The sequence below is a fragment of the Furipterus horrens genome, unplaced genomic scaffold (assembly GCF_987537825.1).
Source record: "Furipterus horrens unplaced genomic scaffold, mFurHor1.1.pri manual_scaffold_5, whole genome shotgun sequence".
In the NCBI taxonomy this organism is placed as follows: domain Eukaryota; kingdom Metazoa; phylum Chordata; class Mammalia; order Chiroptera; family Furipteridae; genus Furipterus; species Furipterus horrens.
This window is the reverse complement of record NW_028327175.1, coordinates 21602507-21611576: the sequence shown is the minus strand read 5'-3', so window position 1 is coordinate 21611576 and position 9070 is coordinate 21602507.

Genomic DNA, 9070 nt, shown 5'->3' with positions numbered 1-9070 from the left:
TAATCCATCTAGGGAACAACACTTACCTGACTCCATTTATCTGCAAGCTAAGGGGGCAAGGGAAGAAGCATTTGTAAAAAAAATCACAACCCAAGGATACAGAATAACTAAAATGCATAGATTTAATCACAAGATTATAGAACTTTTCTACTTCATACCATCATATCAATAGGGCTGCAAGACAGAGAGTTTCTTGAAGGAGAAGTTTAAGACAACAGGAAAATCATAATAGAGGACACTGAAGAATTTTGAATTCTCTGCCACGTGCTGCTAATACAAACATTAAACAGTGCCCATCTCCTAGCTAGATTAACATGAAAATTGACCCTAAAGGCCTATTTACCTGAGTTTCTGTTACCTGATTAACTGTACCTGATATTCAATCAAAAGTTACTAGGTATATTGATAGGCAGGGAAAAAAACAAAACAAAACAACCTGAAACAATCAAACAAGCATCAGATTCAGACTCACATATAACAAAGTGTTTGAAATATAAAAGATTACAATTAATATGTTAAAGTTGTTACTGAAAAAATAGAAACTATTTAGAAAAGAGTTAATGTAAGCTGCGAGACTCATGAATATTATAAGGATAATACAAGTACCTTATAAACAACCCTTAACAGATTAAATAAAATGGAACAACTTCTTGAAAAATATAAACTACTAAAATTGACAAAGGAAAAAGAACTAATTTCAATAGGTATATATGTCAAAACTTATATATCTAATAACCTTCCTAAAAAGAAAGAACCAGAGCAAGATGGTTTAACTGGTGAATTATACTGAAAACCTGGGCAATCAAGGAGAGCACTTCTGGCCAATTTATTCCTAAAAATAGAAACCAAGGAAACACCTCGGAACTCACTGAAGCAGGCCTGCATTACTCTAAAACCAAAGCCAAATAAAATAAAAAAGGAAAATTATAGAATAATAAATTTTATAAACACAGATGAAATATCTTCAATAAAAAAATTATCAAACTGAGTCCAACATGGCAGATGTAACACCGTAATATCCAGTTCTGGCATTAACTACCCGGTGTTGACACAGGCTCCACAGGTAAAGGTGTAACTGAGCAAACTGGAGCTTGATCATGTGCCACCATGGTATAGACAATGCAATTACTGTTGAGAAAAAACAAGTCTCTATTTACAATATTTGACCTTGCAGGGGCTGGGATCACTACAGCTGGGATCGCTCCGGCTTGGATCACTGTTCTCCCACAACACCTAGAACTTCCCTTGCTCCCCAAAAGGCTGTGAACCAAAACCGAGCCCTTATCTGTCAGCTCTCTCCTTCAGGATCTGGGGTACATTGTCTTCAGCCTCCATTTAATAGTCCAGGAAAGCATGTACCACGTTATACTGCGTCTTAGTGAAGTCCAGGAAAAGCACAAGTCCTAAGAGAGTATCCTTTCCATTTGTCCTGAGTTCCAGGAGTCCAGGCAGAGTCAGGGTCTACAAGGCATTGTCCTTGGTGGCTTTGGAGTCAGCTGGATTGGGCACAACCAAAGAACAGCATGCCTGCTTTCTTACTAGCCCAGGCCACATGGCCAAATCCTGACTACAAACTGTCTAACTGCTTGCTTATCAGTCCTATATCATGGCACTTCTTTCATGGCTGCTACAACTTGCTCCTACATCATTGTGGCAGAGCTGGGCCCTCCCCACAGTCCTCACAGCTCATGGTTTTAGGGATGGGGAAGGAGATAACACAGTTTTTAAGGTGCTTTGCATATCTATAGCAATTTGGTAACTAGATAGATAATAGCTGTGCTGCAGTCAAGGAAAAAGCGCATATGTTAGGCTTAAAATACTAGCTTTCCCTGAAGGGAAGCTATGCTGCCCCTAGGTAGAAGGGCAGGTGATAGGTTTAAGATACTTTCCGTAACAATGACATACGGTGCTTGAGGTGAGCTTTTAAAATTAGGCAGAGCCATGAGGATCAAAAGGGGAGAAGCTATGTGGTCGGAAGAGGTGTAAATGGGAACCAGCTAAGAGATCTGGTGTATAAGGGGAGAGAGCCACGATGTAGCAGCTAGGCGGCTGTGTAGAACAGCTGGTCTGCCATGGGAGAGGGCCATGTGGATGGAGTGAGTATAGAAAAGAAGAGGAGGAGTAGCCATGAGGAAGGAGCCATGAACCATAAGGAGATTCAGCCGTTAGGGAAGCTAGTCCACAGTAAGAAGGAAGAAGCAGCTATACAGTTTGTAGTCAGGATTCAGTCATGTGGCCCGGGCTAGTAGGAATGCAGGCACGCTGCTGCTTTGATCGTGCCTGCTCCAGCAAACTGCAAATCCACCAAGGACTCTGCCTTGCAGACCTGGATTCTATTTGAACTCTTGGAACTTGGGACATGTGGAAAGGACACTCTCTTAGGTCTTGTGCTTTTTCTGGACTTCACCATGATCCAGCGTAACATGGCACATGCTTTCCTGGACTATTATATGGAGGCTGATGACAATGTATCCCAGATCCTGAAGAAGAGAGCTGACAGATAAGAGTTGGGGACTATTGGTCTTGGTTTTGATTCATAGCCTTTTGGGGAGCAAGGGAAGTGCTGGGTCTCATGGGAGAACAGGGTTCCAAGCTGAAGTGCTCCTAGCCCCCTAATGTTTGAATATTGTACATAAAGACCTGTTTTTCTGGACACTAATTGTAGGGCCTTACACGAGGGTCGGCAGCCGTCCGTCTCGAGAGACGATGGTGTAGCTTCTTAAGAGTCTATCTGCACCGCTGAGAATGGCTGTGCAGTCCGACTCGGGAGTGACACGGTATCTGTCTCCTCCCGTGTTGAATCGACATCTTACGATGATGCTGGAGTGTCCTCCAGTGAAGCTGAAGCTACAGAGCCTGGGCAGGGTGATATGGAGGGTCTGCTGTTGCCCATGCAGCAGACCCCCCCCCCCCTCTCTTCGCAGCTGAAGGGTCCAAGGGAAAGACGGAGTCAATACAGCTTGGCTTCAGGTGCGCCGCAGGAGTTGCCGGTGTTGACTACAACGTCAAACCGCCTTAGGGACTCCGGCTCCGGATTTTCTGTCGGGGTTTACTCCCTTAGCCTTTCCCCTGAAGAGGTATGCCGCAAGGCAGCAGAGGTTTTTTGGAGTCAGAGTTTTCCTTCTCTGATGTGCCCTGACTGGAAAATCGAACCAGCGACACTTAGCTCGCAGGCCGACGTTCAATCCACTGAGCCAAACCAGCCAGGGCTATTACACGAGGGTACCGCATGAATAAGCCCTGCTTTGCTCAGTAACATCCTGGCCCACCTATGTCATGCTTCTTTTCTCAAGACTGCACACTCTTTTAAATCCTGACCTGGAACTTTCTATGTGAGCTCATCTCCAACTCCTCCCACAATGAGCTACATTTTCCATTTTCCCCATATTGTTTACATTCTTTCAGCTGCCATTTTTTGTCAGGGCAAGAGTTTCCATCACAGAGACTTCCAGGAAGGGTCTTCACCTCCCCTGGCTACATCAGGGTTCAAGATATATCCTGAAAGCCACTACACTTTATGCCCTGGAGTGGTAGCACAGCTATTATCTAGCTACCAATTTGCCATAGATATGCAAAGCACCTTAAGCTATATAATCTTCTTCTCCCACCCTCCAGCCATGAGCTGTGGGGACTTTGGGGATCACTCTCTAACTCTGTGTCAAAGGCACAGTTCCCAACAAGAGTGCTTACAAGTTTAGGGGTCTAATACCATCTGCACTTTCAACCAAATAGCTATAAATTCTAGAATTCCCATAGCTTCATCAGATTTTATAATTTATTGTGAGAACTCACAGAACTCATGAAAATGCTGTTTTCAATTATCACTTTATTACCAAGCATTCAAATTAGGTCAAGCTAAATGAAGAGACCTATAGGGAGAAATCTAGGATGGTCCCAAATGTTGAGCTATCATGACCTCTCCTTGTTGCTTCAGAATATATTACCCTCCTAAGCCATTGAGATGTTTACCAACCAGAAAGAAAAAGTGAGTTTGTATTGGGTCTCATTATGTAGGTATTATCAATTGAATTATTGTCTAAGTTATTACTCTATTGCCAGCCCCATTCACTCCCTTGAGTTTGAGTTGATACCACGTGGCTCAAAGATCCTATTCTCAAACCACATGGTTGCTCTTTATGAAAGCATCTACTTCCAATTTTACTCATCCTGAAACCTTTTTGGGGCCCATTATAACAACCTCATTAGCATAAACCAAGGAGTAATTATGGTAGTCCACCATGAATAACAAAAGCACTCCTATCACTCAGGAAGTTCCAAAGTTTTAGAAACTGCATACCAGGTAGTCAAGACAAATATTAGATAAAGTTTTTATTATGAAAGAGTATAAAGCTTAATTGCATATCATGACCAAGTAGCATTTATTTCTGATTTCCAAGATTACTTTAATGTTCAGAAACCAGTTAATGTAATACTTCATATCAACAGGCTAAAGAAGAAAAGCCATCTACTTATATTAATCGATGTGGAAAAAGCACTTGACAAAATTTGATGCCAAAATTTGATGATAGCTATTTTTATGTATCACCATGATGGGTATTTTTAGATAATACTAACATTTAAATTGGTGAACTTTGAGTAAGTAGATTGCCCTTCATAATGTGGGTGGCCTTGTCTAATCAGTTGAAAGCTTGAGCAGAACAAAAAGACCAGTCTCCTTGAGCAAGAGAGAAACCTCCAGCAGAAAAACTTGAGACTTCATATGCACCCTTCGCTTTCCTGAGTCTTCAGTCTGCCACCCACACTGAAGATTTTGAACTCAACAGCCTCAAAAATTGCCTGAATCAATTCCTTATAATAAATCTCCTTCTATAGTCATGCATCTCTTATGGTCGTGCACACATTCCGAGAAATGCGTTCTTAAGGCAGTTTTGTCCTTGTGCAACATCAGAGCGTGCTTACACAAACCTACATGGTATTGCCTACTACACACCTAGGCTATAGCCTGTTGCCCCTAGGCTACAAGCCTCTAGAGCATGTTACTTGTACGAAACGTGAGATTAAATCGAGCTCAAGGGAAGATGATGTAATTAAGAGACCATAAACACGAGATATGTGAGACTGCTGCCAGCATAACATGGTACACTTCACAGCAAACTTTTTTTTACATAAATAGAATGAGTATACTCTATAATAATGATGAAAGTATAGTATAGTAAATAACTAAACCAGTAACATAGTCATTTAGTATCAAGTATTGTGTGTTGTACATAATTATGTGATTATGTAATGTGTGTGTATATATATATATGTATACATACATATACAATTTTATATGTAAGTGATTTTATGCACACACACACACACACACACATATATGAAGGGGGACCCAAACAAACCAGAATTATCTCTTCTGGAGAGCAGGCCTCTTGTAGTACAGGCTTCCACTAGGTGAGTGTTCTAGGAACCCATCTGTAGCAGCGTACCAGCAGCATTGTCACAAGAAGCTTCCTTCAGCTTACGTAAAATTTTTTTGGAGACTCATTGTGTTTGCCCATTTCATGATGGTTGATTTATGAGCACACTTGCCCACACTGCGCTGAGTGTTCAGCAATTTTTGACCAAAAATGGCATGACCAGCATGCCCCACCCTCCTTAAAAAAGTCCTCAGAGGGAAACATTTTGCCAACGTGGAGGAGGTGAAACAAAAAACAGAAATAGTAAAAAAATATCAAAATCAATGAGTTCAAAACCTGTTCTGAGCAGTATAAGAAAGTCTTGATACATTCATTGCATCAAATGGAGAGTACTTTGAAGGTGACTGAAGTTTAAACATGTACAAATAAATATACAATTTTTAATAAATACATTTTGATTTTTTTTGGAGGGGTCCCTTTGTATGTTCTGTTTCTCTAGAGAATCTTGACTAATATACTCATAATACAAACCCTTGGCAAACTAAACGAATAGGGAGAATTTTCTCAACTTGATAAAGAACATCTATCAAAAAACCTAAATTTAACATCTTTAATGGTTAGAAATTGAACACTTTCTCCCCCAAAACAAGGCAAGTAAGCAGAAAAGAATTAACATAGTAACCTTAGGCTGCTTTTCTTACAAAGGCCTGCTTGCAATTTGGCGTCTGAGAACTTAGATTTTGGGAGACTTCTCATAGCTCCCTAACCAATATGTAAGCATGGCCTGTGGTACCTAAACTGTTTATGCAAAACATACGGTTTATTCTGAACATCTCCTTTACCTCTGGGAACCTGGAATGTTGACGTGAGAAGACACAGAGCGCACACAGTACCAGTCCCCAATGAAAACCTTGGGCCCTGAACTCTAACGAGCTAAATATCCAGTAAGATTTCATATGATTTTTTGCAACGAGGGGAGCCACGGTATCAGCTCTCACCAAATAAAGTGTGAGTGGATCGGTCTGTTTTTTCTATGAAGGCCAACTGGATGTAGAGGGATGAGCATTTGACTGTAAGACCGAGAGGATGTTAGAGATATAAAATGGAAGGTGACTGGATTTATAGATCACAGCTTGGGGAAGATACAAATACCAATCTGAAACACTTACTTACACTTTACCAGAGAAGAATTAAACTGTTCTCCTAACAACTGGAACTTTTTTCTTTTACAGCAGATAGTATTGCCTTAATTAATTCAGATTAAAAAGTTATTGGGGGAAGTGGGATTAATATATTGGAAGGCTAATATTAGAAAATAAGAAAAATATAAATTGAAATGAGTTGCCTCAATCTTCAAATGTTCAACAAAGATCAATTAATAAATTAAATTAAGCAGAAGAAATTCTAAAGACAAGAAACTAAGAGCAGAAATTAGAGACATAAAATACTACTATAGGAAGCAATGAAAATTCAATATTATTTGTTAAAAATAATAAAACTGGCAAAATTGTTTCATGTATGATAAAAAGAAAAAGAAGTAGATGCAGAAAAATGGGATAAAAGCAAATAAATGCCAATTCAGTAGATATTACAATGATAGATAACAATGACTATCTTCTGCTAAAATTTTAAAAACATTTTAAATGATAAATATCTAGAAAAGTGTAGTTTTATAAAAACTAAGAAAAAATTAGAAAATCTGAATATTCCTAAAATCATTAAACAATTAAGTCAAGAAATAAAAATCTCACTCATCTCTACTCTTCCCTCTCTTAATGTAGCCCCAGATAATTTTACAGAGGAGTTTCATCAGGTTATTAAAGAACAGGTTTCTCCCATTTTATATAAAATAATCTAGATAATTAAAATATGGCAAAGGTCCCTAATTTTTATGTTGATGCTAGAATAATTTTAAAAGGCAATATGAAAAATTAAAGCAGTCAGCAAATTCCATTCATAGATAGAGATACAGAACACTAAATTGAAATATTAGCAAATTCATTTCATCAGCTTTTCTAAAAAGTAATGTATACAATTTAAATCTTTTGTAAGAATGCAAAGTGTTTTAACACTGAGGAACTGTCAATGAACAGACTGGAGGAGAACTCACACAAGAGGAACTGCTGATTCCGTCTCTAGATCCTCTTTACTGGTAAGTGTACTGCTCCACGCTGCTATGGGTGTCTTTAATGAAGATTGCCCTGGGCTGCCACAAACTATGTTTCTGGAAGACTCTGAGAACTCTCTGAGCAGCAAATCACAAACACAAGAATGTGGAAGGCAGGAATAGATACCTCAGCTAGGGGCAATTCTTCGGCATGATTTATGCTCCAGAAACCCTCTTCCCATGAGAATTACCGTCAGTAATTTTGGTTATTAATAATATGTGAGATTCCAAATAATATAGTGGAAAGAGAAAATCACAGAAGAAATTGTTATTCAAGTGAAATAAGCTAATAATGTATAAGAATACATATTGCTGAATTTATAAGGAAAAGCAAACTTGGAATAGAGGCAACTGCCTGGAGAGTAGAAAATAATGTGGGTGGACATGAACTCACAGAAAGCTTTAAATATACTATTTTAATTTGTCTTTGTTTGTACATTTTAAAATAATTATTTATAAGATCTACGTATATTTAATGACTAAAAATTAAGCCATAAACTATTAAATCTGACTCTCATGAATTACAATGTTTTTACTTTTTCCCCTTAAATACAGTCTCCTTCTTCTATAATGGTTAGGAAATGAATGATTTTACTGACAATAAATCTAATAGTACTCATGCTTTGGTGTATTGGAACAATCTATAAGGTGAGACCGAATGTATCTGGTCACTTCAGGGAGCTTGATTCAAACCTGATAGGTCTTTGGCAAATTATAGGGCACTATCAAGTATCAGAATACCAGGTTATAATGTAAGAATTAATAAATATCCAATATAATACACACTCAAATATCATCCAGTGCTTGATAATCTTAAGTAGAATAGATATGATGCACAGTATAGAAGAAAACCTGGCATGTCCTATATATTCTATTCTATTTTCCATTCCAATCACAAGCTAGGGACACCTGGTTGTTATTTTTTATTATTAATTCTGATGTTTTTCTTCCACTGTTTTTATATTTTAAAATATTTTTAAATGTTGTAAGGTATTTATTACTCAGGATTTAAAATTTTCAAATGTCTTTTCCTGGAAAATATTAATGTCTTATGGAATACAGAAAAAATATATTTCACAGCAATTTCAAATAGGGGGACGTTTAATACTCAGAAGGAGTTAGTAAATGTTGTTATTATTTTTGTGCTTGCTGTAAGACCTTGCCTATTCTTGTGATGTGGACCTGAGACCAATTATAGAAAGTGCGTATTCAGAATTATTCCTCCTTTAATAGTTTGATTTTAATCCTAAATTTTTTCATCATATTATATCAGGGTAGCTTTTTTTCCCCTTTCAATTACTATTTGAAAATTCAACTACTGCAGCTTTTCCTAAGAGGAGATGTATACTGAGCATTGATTCCTGTTACCAAGAATTTGCTTTCTAAACATCATACAAAAAGTGAATGACATTACCCATCTGCCCTGATCTGCAACAGTTTTTTGTTGTAATAATGTAGATAATATGATACATCTTTATTCTCAAAGATTTGGCATTTTTAGTATAACTTTTTAAATTTTATTTCCCAA